Source organism: Thermobia domestica, chromosome 9, assembly GCF_964235325.1.
Source record: "Thermobia domestica chromosome 9, izTheDome1.hap1.1, whole genome shotgun sequence".
NCBI classification, from domain to species: Eukaryota; Metazoa; Arthropoda; class Insecta; order Zygentoma; family Lepismatidae; genus Thermobia; species Thermobia domestica.
In genome coordinates, this window is record NC_137462.1 from 66,282,369 (window position 1) to 66,299,157 (window position 16,789).

The 16,789-nt window shown below is 32.7% G+C and overlaps 1 protein-coding gene across 1 annotated transcript in view; it reads right to left on the reverse strand.

Moving 5' to 3' along the window:
* LOC145694710 (phospholipid-transporting ATPase ABCA3-like) overlaps positions 1-8,979 on the reverse strand; it is a 104,325-nt gene extending 95,346 nt beyond the window's left edge. Inside the window, exon 1 of the mRNA XM_081771238.1 lies at positions 8,549-8,979. The gene's annotated coding sequence lies outside the window, so the exon portion shown is untranslated. The remainder of the gene's footprint in view (positions 1-8,548) is intronic.
* Positions 8,980-16,789: the final 7,810 nt, after the last annotated feature.

Genomic DNA, 16,789 nt, shown 5'->3' on the forward strand with positions numbered 1-16,789 from the left:
CTCCTAATATTACTACATTTATTTCTACTCTGAGGACGGATTTTACTTTTATGTCAAAAACGGTGAAAGAATTTTATTTACCCATATAGCATTTGTTTTGCAGAATCTAACTGCTGTTCAACTGAGGTACCGTAATCAGATAAACTTCTGTACGAGTGATAGCATCTACGTACATAGTAGCCAGAATGTGAACAGCTGATATTTGTTTGGGTTCTTATTACAGAAAATTTATGTCTTCCTTGTTTGGGGTATTTGACAGGAAATGTCTTTCAAATATTATTTTCTTTTATTACTGTTCTGAACTGTTTCTATCTCTGAAATATAACACTATGACTACTGCTATGTTTATCCTTATAAACATCATTATTCATTTTAGCAAGTAGCTGTTCAGATAGTTGTGCGAATTCATTACCGTAAACTTTTGATTTACTAGCAACACTGATGGTTGTAAATCCGTGACTTGCAATGGCAAGTTGTTTGTCTTTTGTATTTTTCTACTTACTGGTCAACTGTTCAAGCAAGTATCATTTATCTAGAAGTAAAACTTTTCTTTTTCTTTGTCACACTTGCACGCTAAAAGCATTGTCACTCTCGTGAACACTACTTCTTGACCTACTTCTTGAATCTCTCAATTCCAGAAACACCTGATTTACCCCCATAACTGTCAGAAAAAAATATTTGTAGTAAATAATTCATCACTTTGCATTAATTCAAATTTCTGATTACATTTTCCGATATTCTGACTATTTTCTCATCTGCCTTCTGTAATTTCTTTCCTACTTTCGTCCTGCATCTGGATTATTAAATTACTTAAATATACTGTACGTCGGCAGTAGTCATTGTGAAATATTCAGTTAATACATTGAATGGAGACGTATAATAGCTACCTAGATATAATCTTAAAACAAAATAAATACGTTTATAATATGTTGAACCGAAACTGGAATTTTTTTTTTTTTTTTTTTTTTTTTTTGTTAATCACTGCCTCGAAGAAAATATTATCTTACGAAGTTAAATTATTATTGTATTTTGGACACCAACGGTGATTAGAGGTCCATTTATTCGCATGCAATACTAATTATTACACACCTCAATACCAGGTAATCTCTGTTTGGGAAACTAGTATGTTAAAAAGAAATTCAAAGAATACTCTGAGTGGTCGGAAAATTGGATCTTTTGAATACTCGTAGCACATAGAAAAAGACTGTAGATGTAAATCTTAAACACGGAAAAGCTAAGATTCTTTTCTCTCCAATTGATAATTGTCATACATGCAACGATGCAACGAATATCAACAACCATATAAAAGAAATTCGGATACGTTACCTCAATACAGAATATTTATTTTACATTTCCTGAAAAACGATATATGAAAATATAACACATGAACAATTGCAAGCATTAAGCGCGATATTAAAATTATGAATCATTACAACATTTACATTTTTAACACTATTATGATGTCCGTTTACTAGTATGTATTCTCATACTTCGAATCACTTAAATACATTAATATTTACTTCACAAGTGGGAGAGAGTAATATTTAGGGGGTCGCTGGCGTGGGGGATTGGTGATAGACAATTATACATACATATATATATATATATATATATATATATACTAGCAGCGTTCACCCCGCTTCGCTGCGGTCACCCCGGAACGCAATAAACTTTGTTACTTAGATAATTTTTACTTTTTCGCTTTCAAGTGATAATATGATAAAAACCATAGAAGATTGCAGTAAATGTTAACATTATATCGCTGTCATTTATGTTAACCCGCCCCGCTTCGCTGCGGTCACCCCGGAACGCAATAAACTTTGTTACTTAGATAATTTTTACTTTTTCGCTTTCAAGTGATATGATAAAAACCATAGTAGATTGCAGTAAATGTTAACATTATATCGCCTGTCATTTATGTTAACCCGCCGAGTGACACGGTCATGCGGGTTGCATATAAATACGTTTATTTTTACCTATGATGAACTAACAAAGAATTTGTACGTTATGGACACTTGAATGGTCAATTATCTCAAGACACTGGTAATTAAAAATTAAAGTGATATGATAAAAACCATCTAGGGTCCAAATCCTAATAACCCCCCAAAAATGAAAGAAATTGGTTCAGCCGTATTAGCGTGATGAGGGAACAAAGGATTTGTGCGTTCTCTTTTATATATAAGATATATATATATATATATATATATATATATATATATATATAAATCCTTAATTTTCTTTCTTATCCAAACTCATTTATGGCGATCATGAATATCATTATTTTATTGGAAATGTGTGGAAATGATATAATTCAAAGTTCTTGCTCACTTCAGAACAAAGTTTCTGAATTGGGAATCGTCCGTAAAATACGTTAAGCTTTCATCTATTCTTATCTTCGAATATGAGGAAGATGTGAGAATTGTTCAACAACTGTGATTTTAAAATTACTATTAATACATGAATGTAATATTTATTGTAATTCTAAGTTCTTCGTATAATCTGTCAGATAGAATAATGGAAATTTGAATCCATGACTACGTGGTAATCACTCGGCCATTCGATATCAGTAATAATAATAATAATAATAATAATAATAATAATAATAATAATAATAATATTTATTTTAGTGCCATGAACAGCCAGATAGAAAAATACAGCATTTAGTCATAGAACTAAGGGTTATAACGCACATCTTATATTCCTTTTAATATTAACAATACATTTGTTTCGATGATAGGAGGTCATTGTCTATCTTATAATATATACATAATTTTATGGCTTGTATCTTGTCTGGATAAACATAATTACTTCATTATTCATTAAAATAGTTAGTCAATTTTCTTCAAATTGTCCTTAAAACAAGGATACCGTCAAACATACAGATATACTATATAAAATATACATACCTATTAAAATCTATACGTCTGTTCAATAAATACAATTATCCCGATAATATATTAAAAAACCTTGTCAGTTTTCTTAAGATTATAGAATTTCTATTCATGGGAACCATTTCCGATGCTTTTCTAAGATTATATGTTGGTACCCTTATACCTATATTATGTAGGCAGTATTCGCTACTATATCTACTATCTAAAATTTTCTGAATAAAGTTTTTCTCTATCATTTTTCTTCTTACATGTAATTCTTGCAACCCCCAGTATTCGTTCCAGTAATCATAACTATGAGAGTAGTAATCTTTTTTCTTATTTCTACACAATACCCTAATGAAACATTTTTGAACCGATTCAATTTTGCTACATACTGTTATGGATATATTATTCCATATAATTGCACCAAATTCTAATCTGGGTCTTACAAGTACCTTAAATAGATAAGACATATGTGTTTGCATTTTTAAACTCAGGCCACTGTCTAAATACAAACCCTATAGTCTTTCGTGTTCTATGTACTATGTCATTAATATGATAGTTGAATTTCATATTCATGGCAAATGTTATGCCTAAATCTTTAATCTTTTCAACTTTCTGCAGAGATATTCTATCTATGGCATATTTGCTAACAGTATTGCGTCTTATTGGTATATGAAATAAACTTAGTTTTATTACAGTTTATTTTCAGTAGATTACTTTTACACCATATACTAATACTATCCAAGTCTTTTTGGAGTAAGTAGTTATCGTATTCGCTATTCACTATTCTAAATAACTTCAAATCATCAGCATATAATAATATATTTGAGAATTTAACCTTTTCCGTCAGGTCATTAATAAATAATGAAAAAAGAAGTGGTCCTAAAGGAGATCCCTGAGGTATACCATTCTTTATACAGCCAATACTGGAAGTTACATGACTAACTTTCACTCTATATTCTCTGTTTGATAAATAACTTTGGAACCATCGAATATACTGAGAAGATAGACCAACATTAGATAATTTACGAACTAGAAGTCCATGTTCTATAGAGTCGAAAGCCTTTGACATATCAATATATATATATAGTGTCAACCTGTAGTCTATTTTTAAGAGCTAAGTACGTAAAATCTGTAAAATGTACAAGATTCGTAACAATTGATCTGCCTTTATAAAACCCATGCTGAAATTCAGTTAGTTTATTTTTTACATTAAAGTATATATGGTTGTGTATTATTATTTCAAATATCTTACTAAATGCATTAACTAATGTGATTGGCCTATAATTTTTCATATTATTTTTATCTTCTGTTTTATGTACAGGTACAATATATACTTGTTTCCATGTCGATGGAAACTCTCCACATCTGAGTGATTCATTGAATATATTTGCTAGAATGGATGATAACTCAGTACCACATGCTTTTATTATATAGTACGGTATGTTATCTGGACCAGGAGAGGTACTTCCATTGATCTGTTTAATTTCACTAAGGACATCCGATTCAGAAATATTAGGCATATTAATTATATCTCCGCTACATATAGGTAATGTAGAATACATGTCATGGCCATTTACATGACTTAGTCCCAAATTAAAATTTTCACTGAACATGTCTTTAAACAGCTCCACAACATCAGTCTGTGTAGTAGCTACTGTATCATTATATTTCATTTCATTAGGTAATTTTTTGTCATCTGAGTTTTTAAATACTTTCCAGAAGACCTTATTGTCACTAACAATGCTGTTTTCTAAACTAAGATAATAGGTCTTTCTCGCTTCTAGATATTTCTTTTTTACAATTTTCCGTAATGTAGAATACCTTTGGTCATACTGTCATTGGTACTGATACTGTCATTGGTTTGTCTTGCTTCGACGAAACATTTAGTTTTCTTATTTATTAAAGTTTTCAGTTCCCTATTCATCCAGGGGTCTTTAAACTTCGGTTTATTAATGACTACTTTCTTAGGTACATAAATATCTAGAACATTATATATGGGCGATTCTCAGCGTGACGCACGGGACATTTGTACACAAAAAATGTTTTTTTAAACAAAAATGTATTTTCAAATAAAATAAAAAGTATGTCAAAATTAGGGGGGAAATTATTAGTGCATAGTTAAATAAAATTATACACTCAAAACAATTGCAGATTTGAGCTATAAGCCAAAATTAATAGTTACGCACGGGACTCAGACAAAAAGCTCATTTGACAACCTCAATTTCATTGGATATTCTCGGCGATTTATGGCAGCATTTTCATTTTATATGCCATCACTTATGTCCTACATTCATTCTCCTACTGTGCATTGTATTTTTAAATTGGAAAATAGAATTTAATTAGAATTATGTTTTCTTTTTCGACTCACCGTTACGCACGGGACAGAAAAGTAACTATGCAATTGTTTGGTTGTTCCAAGACTGTTATTATGCAATATCCTTACTAAAGAGATTGATATCTTAAGATTAACATTTGGACATTAACAAGCATAAAAAAATTTGCATCTATAATTTAATTTGAATAAATTAAATTACATTTCAAAGTATCAACTAGGAAACTCGCCTAGTGTTATTACCATGTCTTTGGGATATTAATCTGAGGTCTGATTTGTGGCGTTCAAACCACATAATGTTGTGCAACTGTTGAGCTGCTCGATCCTTTGTGCTACCTACTAAACGTAGAGTCTTTTGAATGCTGACATTGTCAGGTGAAATGCGGGAAAGTGAATTGAAGGGAAATAATTGGTTTTTGGTTATTTGGTATTATTGATTATTACTTCACAGTGAAGATTTGCTTTAGTGTGAGTTTTTTTAAAGTAAGTAATATGATTCATAGGCAAGTCACTCTGTTCCAAGTAATATTGTCAGTGATGAACTGAATCGATCAATAAAAGCAATGAGTGGCGCTGAAAGGGCTAGAAAATTTAGACTTAAACATAGGAACAAGGTGAAACTGAAAAATAAATTGAGAATACAGCGTTATAGGCAAGTTAAAAGATTAACTCTTTTCCTCTCCCTTTTGGGAAACTCATTCCGCATTGTTTCGTTGTTGACCATTTAGAAGATAAAAACACTCTAAAATGTGAAGAAGAACAAAGTAATTCAACTTAGATTAGTTCAAGGAAAACGAAAAGAGTGTCAGTGTACAGAATGATATATTTTTTATTAAGTGAAGAGAGCGACATTAATTCAGAATACAACTTTGGAGACGATGTTGATAATGATATTATAACCCTCTAACTGTCGAGCTCAGAATAGGCAATATTAGAGCAGGTGTATTTCTCCTAGTGAAATTTGATTGTGGTTCTTCCAGAAATAGGATTAAATACTGGTATGTGTGTGTGTCTGAAAGTGATGTAGAAGAAGATGGGGACACTAAAGTAACAAATCTGAAATGCATGTACAATTGTTGTACAAAGTTTTGTTTTGATGACAAGAATATGTCTTATGTGTCATTTGATCAAGTTTTAAATATACTTCAAGCACCTAATTCGTTGATAAAGGGTGAAAGAATCTACTATAATGTTCCAGAACCAATAGCCGTTTTTGTAAAGAACTTTGAAGAAAATCATTTGCGCTACAAAACTCTCAAACAAACTTAGATACCTACCATTCAAACGAAAAGAAAAAAAGTATAATTTATCATAATAATTTGTTTTTAAGCCTCATGATAAAGGTTTCGATGTAAGTTAACGTAGACGTTTTTGGTAGTTATGTTTGGTTTAGTTTCTCTCAGCAAATTCATGTTTCTTTGAGTTAATATAAAAGTTTGTTGTTCATTGTTTAAGTCCAATAACAATAAACAGGTATTGAAATCTTAATAACTTAATTTTATTCACTTCCTTGCATAAATCTGTAAATGTCCCGTGCGTAACGTTACGCACGGGACAACATTTCTATACCTCACGAAATAAATAAGGAGGATAATAAACAAATTTAATAAGTACCACTAACAGGCTAATAATAATTCTACTTTGGAGCAAAAGTTTCAATATTTTATCTTCTACAATTACAAAGGAAACACGAAAAATACATGTTTTCCGTTACGCACGGGACAGCAAAACATGACATGAGAAAACTACAATTTTTGCCTATCAGAATAAAACATTAATTAAAACAAAATTTCCAAATTTTTGCCAAAGGCGCACTTCATATTTTTTGCTATTGTTCATATAATTATAGATGTAGAATTGAGTTTGAAAATTATTTGAAAATTGGGATATATGAACAGCATTGAGCATAGTGTAAAACAGATAAAGTTTATGTGGTCAAAACCTATAATACTAAATATATTTTACAAAAAGATTTTAAATGTCTCAGTATATAGTTACACTATTTCTTCATAGAAAAACATAAACATCATAGTTTCAAATTAATTTTGAAAATTTACTGACAATGGACCACTTGCCAGAGAATCGCCCATATACTATCATAGAAACTGTTGGTCATAGTATTAATATCACTTGTATCTACATTCAATTCATTCATTACCTTGATACCCTGATACACACCTAAGAAGTCAGCATTCTTAAAATCAAAAACTTTTGTTTGGTTAGAGATATTGTCTTGATTGTTATTATTACTTTTAATTATTTTCCATTCAATAATAATAATAATAATAATAATAATAATAATAATAATAATAATAATAATAATAATAATAATAATAATAATAATAATAATAATAATAATAATAATAATAATATACTTCTCATCTGCTCATCATTAAATGTGGGAATTAGGAGGGAATTAATCCTGATAACTCTTAACACTTTAAACCTCGAAAATATGAATTACTGGTAATCAGGGCCGTGCCGTGGGGGAAGCGAGCGGGGCGACGACCCCGGGCGCCGAAATAAGGGGGCGAAAAAATTCGGGAGAAAAAAGGAAAAAAGATAGGAAAAAATGCTTGGAATATTTGTATGGGGGCGCCGTCATATATTCTCGCCTCGGGCGCTGATTTTCCACGGCACGGCCCTGCTGGTAATGTCCTATTTGTCCATAAAATAGTTAAGGATAACAGAATGTTCCTGAGCTCGAATGCCAATCAAATAATAGTAAAAATTTCTTCTTCTGAAATACTACCGTAATAGTAATTAGACGTGGTAAGTCACGGAAGAAACTAATTATAAGTAAATACTAGGTTCTTCAACTTCTCTGAACAGCCGAGTGCTGGTATTATATTTGAAACAGATGCAAACTCAGAATTTTCTTTTTTTGTGGGGGGGGGATCCAAGCTCTGGGATAGAGTTTAATGGAGATTTCTCGGCTTTCGGCATCTATCACCGTGTTAGCCCGTCACATATGAGGGATGACATCCTTCGGCGATCACTATCTGAGGAAAGGGAAAGAAGGAAGCGTCCTGGGCCCCGTATGTTAGGTACTATTCCGGCATTTGCCTGGTATGAATGACGAAAACTCAGGAAGCCTCACTCAGCATGGTTGTCCTGAAAATGCTTTTTATACTTTTTCGACTGAGTATCCCCACCGGGAAGCACCCCTGGGACCCCTCGCACACCGTACTTCTTATTTAAAATAAAACGGAACTTTTGTTTATTTAAGCAAATGATTATCATAATACAACAGCCTCTTTACAGTTTCCACCTTTATCTAATTAAAATGTATGCTATCTTGAAATATATCTTAACATATTCTAAATATTATATAACTTACCTGAGGTCGATGACGTCATTGATACCGTAATCAAATTACTATAGAATTAAAATTTCACACATTTTTTCGTCACGTAAAAGAAATACATTTATCACTTTTTGAGTAATCGAGTACACAAAACGGTCTGACATACAAGCACACCGTGTCATTTGATTAGATTTCTTTCGCTTGCCTTGACATTTTTAAACGCGTAATCAGTCTCAAGCCAATGATATTCGTACTGCATCACTGGGAAACAAAACTATCCAGTTTCTGTTACTGAAATTATTGGCAATATAGATTTAACTGCTTCTCTTTTACATCTTATCACAGAAAGAGAATAAACATTTTCAAATGTTTGTGGAATGTACCGTGCAACACTTAGCACAGACAAAGGATTGTTTTCCTTGTTCGTCACATGGTCGTGACTGCTCTGCTGTTGGTGAGATCGATCAATGGGAGGAATGATTTCCCTAACCTTCAGCTGCACAGAGCGCTATGCGTGACGTGTCTTTCCGGGAAATAAGTGTGATAAAGGAAGTGTTATTATATGTTCCACTTGAACCTTATTATGAATTTAAATTTCTAAACAACTTTAAGTGTAAACTGATGTTCAGCTTATGAAAGGATAATTCCAATATTACAGGGGATAATAAAGTTAATTTGGAAGAAAAGTTGGTGCCTCGGTTAGAGTGACAATACGTCCTGATTTTTTTTTTAATGTAATGAAATAAAAACTTTCAGTTTTACATTTCACAATTATGCAGTCTGATTGTTTTTTTTTTTTTAAAAAAAAAGAATAACACACTTTGTCCCGATGTATTACGTATATATTATCTATAATTTACTTTAGAACAACGATGAACTGTCCTTAATTCACGTTCATTTTAGCATGTTGACGGCAATGTGACCAGACGTCTCGTTTTAGCCGGGACAGTCCCTTATTTTCAACTGTTGTCCCGTTTTTTCTGATTCTCAAACGGAACGCCTAAATGTCCCGTTTTTAAGCAAACATGACCCAGGTGTCCCGTAATTATTATTCAAAATATAAATGGTCAATACTAATTCTACACTCTACCGTACCAACACTCACTGGAAAGGTTCAGCCGTGCCTAGAACTTCTGAATATTCAAATGAGAATTGAGTGTTCTGTGGTTCAAGTGGGAATTGAGTGTTAATTTTGAGTTTTGAAGTAGTTAAAAGTATTTTGGGTATTACTTAAGTTAGAAACGCTGTGTTATCATTCTTACTTGTGTATTTTCTAAATTGAAAACACTGCAGAGTCCCAAAATGCAATGTGGAAGTCACCCCCTCCCCCCGTCGCCGATTTGTATGCGTCCCGTTTTTAAAAGTAAAAGTTCTGGTCACCGTAATGTCCCGGTCAGTGTAAGAAAGCTATTTTTACCCATAGAGAGAGACAAATCAAGTGCCATTGATGTTGCAAGTGCACTAAAAAAATTGAAAGAAAATCTGGAAGAGAGAAGAAATTGTAATTTTGTTCCTGTTAGTGCAAAAAAAAAAAAAGTCTTCCATACAACATTACTTCAAGGCAGTCTATGATCGGTGTATATCTTACATAGAACGATAGAACTTTGGGAGAACAGTTTTGGTGATGCTAATGACTTTGCCTAGATAAATAAGAATATTATTTCTTGGAATAATATATAAGAAAACGCAGAAAAGATAAACGAAAATGTTGGTAAAGCTATGATGAATATAGATGAACTCTTTGACAGTTGTCGTTCTTTAAAAAAAAAAAAAAAAAAAAAAAAAAAAAAAAAAAAACGACTTCTGAAGTGAGAACCTGTGAGAAAGAAAAGAAAGAAAACAACAAAAAGCTATCGAGTGAAGCAGAATGGATGCAACTCTTCAACCATGCTAAGCAAAATGACATATTAATGTGCAAAGTCCAGCTGATAGTTGAGTATCTTTTGCCTTCCCGGAACATCAGTTCCAGTAGAGAGAGTTTTCTTGTTGATGAATGACGCTTGGGCAGACGACAGAGGTTTGATGCATGAGTCAACAGTACGTGCATTGATGCTGAGTAAAGTAAATTATGGACTTACTTGCAGTGAATTTTATAACAAAATAAAAACAAAAAGGACATATTGAGAAAGGTGCAGTCAAGTGAAAAATATAGTTTTAAAAAAATCTTAATAGCATTGCTCTATTGCATGTCTGTAGCCGACAAACAGGTTAGTATACTGCAAGCTTGTTTGAATTTGCCCAAATGGCTGGCAAGCTTTTTGGAATTCGATTTAATTGGAGATCATATTGTATAGACGTATGAAACACTGTAATAGGAAAAAAAAAGTAGCTAAGTAATAAATATTGTGATGTATTTTAATCCTCCCCTTTTAGTGTCCCGGTTAGTCAACAAAAAATTATGGCAAGCATATATATATATATATATATATATATATATATATATATATATATATATATATATATATATATATATATATATATATATCGGTTCAGCTTAAACCTACATGTTGCAAAAATTATTCAGTACATCAAATGTTTATATTACATTCACTTTTTTAAAAAAAAATGATTATAACGATTTTATTTTTTTCATAAATCACTAAAATCTGATTAATTAAAAAAATTGCAAACGTGAAACTGTATATCAGACAGTCTTCCCTCTCCCCTTAAAAAAAAAAATAAAAAAGGTAAAACTCGATTCTGGAATTAAATTTCTAACTTATATATCCAGTGTTTCAATGTTCAAAATGTGCTCTAATTCACTGAAGCTACTTTTAAATGTATGATAAAATTTTGATCGATTGCATATGTATAATTTTTAAAATCAATTTCGCCATATTTTACATTACATAAAATAAAATAAAAATAAAAATAGCACTTTTTAAATAAAGAAATTGAAATTTGGATTTTAAAAGAGGAAGAAAAACTTGTTCGGATTATTTCTCAAAAAAATATTAATTTTGTTGTTTCCAATTAATTGATTCAGTTGCTATTTCACTTGATTTGATAAAAAAAATCGTATTGTATTTTGTCTTAATTTAGATTGTGATTCCAAATTTTAAATTTTATGATCATCCTCTTCATTGAATTTTTTCGAAACCCACTGTATCTATCTATCCATCTATATCTATCTATCTATATATCTATCTATCTATCTATTTATCTATCTATCTATCTATCTATCTATCTATCTATATATATATATATATATATATATATATATATATATATATATATATATATATATATATATATATATATATATATATATATATATTTGTAATATATATCAGAAATGAATATGAAGAAACAGTTACACAAACATTCTTCAAACAATGAGTAACAAGAGAAAAACACTCCTCTTCGACCTCCAACTGGAAGTACTCCTTGAAATATAAATCAATAAATAGTCTTTCTGAATATTAATTTAATGAATTAAAATGTAGCAGCAACATTTTTTACTTTATTTTTTGTATTCTTTCATTTCCGGAATGTCTAACAACATTAAAATAAATTATTGGTTTATTACTATTCTTGCCTATAAATATTCTTAAGACGCATTAATTAGAGACTCTCCATAGTTTAAAATTCACTATATATATATATATATATATATATATATATATATATATATATATATATATATATATATATATATATATATATATATATATATATATATATAGGGTGCATCATTTATAATATCCAACCGTAATAACAGAGAAACCAAAAGAGGGAGAAAAGGAAAAGTTTTAGGGAAGAGCACGGTTCGAGCTAAAACTCGACTCGACTCGAGTCGAGTCAAAGGTAATTTTCTCGACTCGAGTTCCGAGCCGAGTCACTGTTTTTGAGGTCGAGTTTCGAGTCGAGTCGAGTTTGATAAAATGGTTCGCTCGTTCAGCTCTTTTAACTCGTTTTGAAATCAGGCCTGATTAAACTGGAAAGCGAAAGCCATGAGAAATGTAAGCAGTAATTGGAGTACTTTTAGTATTGCTCACGGGAGGGGACACTGCTTGCATCTCGTCTCGTCTCGTTATCGAGACGACAGTAGATTTTTATAACGAGACCACCAAACGTCGTGAGCACTAATATAAGTATTTGCTGTAGTTGTTACCATCAGGGCTGAGATCTGCACGCTCGAATTTTTTAGGCCAAGTAGAGGAGCAATCCGGGTAGTGATGTCAACCGGCTCGACTCTGTTAAGCTGAGCTAATAGCTCGAGCCAGGTTGGTTGGGACGAGCCACCGACTCAGCTCAATTGAGCTGATGGCTTGAGCCAACTCGGTTGGGACGAGCCATCGTATCGGATCAATTGAGCCGATGTTTCGAACCGACTTGGTTGGGATGAGCCTCCGACTCGACTCATGTAAGCCATTGGGACGTGTCAGCTCTGTTGTAATGAGTTTATCAGTTCGGTTCGATTCAGCTCAACTGAGTCAAAGGCTTGAACCGGCTTAGTTGAGGTAAACAATCAGCTCGGTACTGTTTGGCACGGATGAACTATCGGCTCGATTTGGCTTGGTTGGGTGAGCTGTTGGCTCGGCTCAATATTGAATGAACTGTGAGTCGAGGCGCTCGAGCCGTTGACAACCCAAAACTGGGACAAGCAGTTTTGAACATGTCTGGCCGGCGCCCAATAACATTTAACATTTTTTGGCTCCAACCCGAATATTTGCTCATCTGGAACTCAAACCCAGAACCTCGTGAATGACGTCCTTGCCTTCTGAAGACTTCACGACGACCAAGATCAGCAGTGAAGTAGCTTTTAGTATTCAGTTACAAACCGCATATCTTTCATAGTTATACATAGTGTTGTTATAATAATAATAATAATAATAATAATAATAATAATAATAATAATAATAATAATAATAATTTGTAGTAGCAGTAGTATCATTGATAATTATATTGTTTATGTAAGGTACTTAAAGATAGTACTTGAAACTAGACACAAGATCTAGCTCGAATTGGCTCGACTCTACTCGAAACTCGAACGAAATTCGAGTCGAGTTGGACGAAATTTTTCGAGTCGAGTCGAGTTTCAAAGAAAACCATCCCTAAAATCTTTGCACAAAGCAACTGTAGAAGGAGGACATCTTTGCACATATATAAACACCCACCAAACAATATTGCGAACCCAATATTATGTTTTCTCAAACGGCACTACGTCAGATTATTACATATTCCAAATCAACATGTCAAACGAAAACTTAACATACCACATATGTTATTCAGTATTGCAAACAAAGGATGTGACAATATCAGAAACATTCAAAATTTGGAATCCTCTATCACACATAGAGCATAACGAAGATTGTCAGGATAATGGACATCGAAAGTACCTTAATGGACAGTACCATAAACCATACCATCGAAAGTGCCATGGATATGGTATGACTTGCTTTCGAATGAATAAGAACGAAGTTACAAAGGATTGATTTTTTTTCGAAAGGGTTTAATTCGGAAATATGCTTAGATAAGTATTATATCTAGTTACTTGTATGATTTGCAATTGGAAAATAAATCATTTTGCCGTTTACAGTATTTCGGTATCTCAAGCCGTTTTGGAAATATGAAAAGTATTGCATAAGTTTACAACACTTCTTAAATCATGTAATTGCGAGAACGTGTATTATAATTACTAAAGCACGGCCAACAAGAGATGGTCTATGACGTTTCTTACCACATGCGGTGGGACATTGCAGCCCCTACTTTGATACCAGTGTTATCAACCACGATCACTCTGTCGTATTCCATTAATTAAATTGCAACTACAATTGCACCGAAAAAAAACTTGGCACGCGAGTAGTGGCAATGTCACTGCGAGCTGTCAGAGACGTTCTCTTACTGGAAGCACTAAGCTATTGCTGTAATGCTACAAAGAGAAGGAAACGACAATCATTTTAAATAGTTTTCACAAATGCACCATTTTTTTTAGCATTGTTGCGAACTTTACCAATGCTTTTCATATCTCCAGAACTGTTTGAGATATTGAAGTAATGTAAACAGCAAAATGATTTGTTAGCCAATTGCAAACCAAAGATTCATTTCCGTTTGGCCTATTCACGTTTCGCCTACGGACCTTCTAGCAATATACATCATTATCTCAATCTCATCTTAGATGTAGGAAAAACGGGTATTACCGTTTGGCCGATTTCCGTTTTGCCTACACTCACTTGACGAGGGAAATTTAGTCTCTGAGGGATCTATTTTACAAAGATTTATGAACAAGTTTATTTCTCAACGTCAGCAACAGCTCTGACATGTTTGACTGTGATTCTAGCCAAGTACGTGCGCTGGTAATAGTTCGAAAGGTCACAATTTCAAAAATGTTCTTTCTAAAATGGCTCTTCTTAAATTTACTTTTCAGATATGTATTTTTACTAGCTAAAAGCAGTCATTGTAAAAAGATTCATTAAAATCCACTTTTCAACGTAAACAAAAGCCGAATTAAGTAGGGAAAGTGGGTCTACACTTGTAGCAAAGAACGACGATTCTTAGATTCGCATAGTACTTACAAATATAATTCACAAAAGACTTGTATGTATTACAATATAACCTTTATTCGTATAATATATTGTACTGTACTTTGTTCTTCATTTCATCTACCCAGTGGCGTATTTAGAATTGTGTTTCGGGGAGGGCTATACACAATACGGGGAAGAAGGGGAGAATTGTCAACCTGAGTTTGAGAATTAATATTTTAATCAATTGTCTACTAATTCTGTACTAGGAAAAAACGTAAAACTCGTATCTCGGTGGAGGATCTTACCTCCCAGGAAAATCCGAAATGACGCTCCTACACACACGTTGAATATTTTTAATTTCAACTTAACTGATTTCAATTTAGAAAATGTTGAAAAATTCAGTTTTATCTGTGTAAGTTTTTACCTGAAAGAAAATGTTCAGACAAGTTGAAGTTGAAATATACTGATTTAAGTTTTAATGGCAAGAATTGTAGATTTGTGAATCTTATGTGATATAATACACACAAAAATTTAACAGTGAATTTAATCATTTATTCTATTCATAGACGAAAAAGGAAACATCTTCTGGTCGTAATATCCCGGGTAGCTAATATCCCGGGTTACTCATTTCCCCTCTCGATTTTCTTTAATTCAAACATTTACCTTTCTTTATAACTAAACGGTGTAAATATTCCTTTGCTATAATAACTGAAGTCCCATTATGTTGATATCCGTGCAAATTGGTGTGGAACATTAGTTTCGCTTATCAGCTTCTCTTAGTTTTGGTGTTACTGACGACGGCCCTCTCAAATCACAACCAACAACGGTTAAAATTATGATAGGAGAAACGAAAGAAAGTAACAACCAAGAAAAAGAAAAGTAGAATGGACGAAAGATAGAAAAAAGATAGAAAAAAGAACATAGGCCTAGTTCTTACATGGAATGAAATTTGACAAATACAGTATTAGGTCTATTTGTGAACATAGAGCATAAGAAAGTGGAAAGTTAATGAAATTCTTAGAAATTATGAAAAAAACTATTGTTGTAGTAGCACTACGTGGAATGCGAAAAACCATCAAATTTATTTCGGGAGCGGCTTGAGCCCGATAGCCCTCCCCCTAAATACGCAACTGCATCTACCAAACATCTTGCTTTGATCTCATGTATATGTACACCTGACTTTGACACTATCTCTTCACCACCAACAACAATTGCCGGTTTGCACCCTTGCCTGCATTTCCAATATGATTTTTCTATGTCATTCCTATTAATGCGGTATAGAAAACCTTCACAACAAAGCAGTTTTCAACCTCATTTTGAACATACCAACATTTTTCCACTCAACGCTCCTTCAAACCTGCACTTTTGAATTAAGAGAACATAACTTGTTTCCATATTTATGTATTACCCGCTCAAAATACGGTTCTCAAAATTCCCACATTTTTGATTGGCTAGGCGATCAGTACATTATATGATCGATTAATCAAAAGAGGAGACGATTAAACGATGTGTTACTTGAACCCCTCCCATCTTGCCATTTGAAAATTTTGAGTAGGATCCCGTCTGGGACCTTGTGGAGGACCCTGGGACGAATATTTTTACTTCCAAGCATTGCACTTTTGAAATGATGACACACGTGTTTTCCTGTTTTGACATCTGTCTCACTGTTTCAGGTTTATGTGGGGGTAGGGGCATAAATAAACTTTACAATGTTTTTACTGACATTTTGAACGGAAGCCATTTTACACAGGGTAATTTTAGAGAGTCGAGATTTGTTCCGTCCTCTCTCATTTCCCAATAGCTTTCC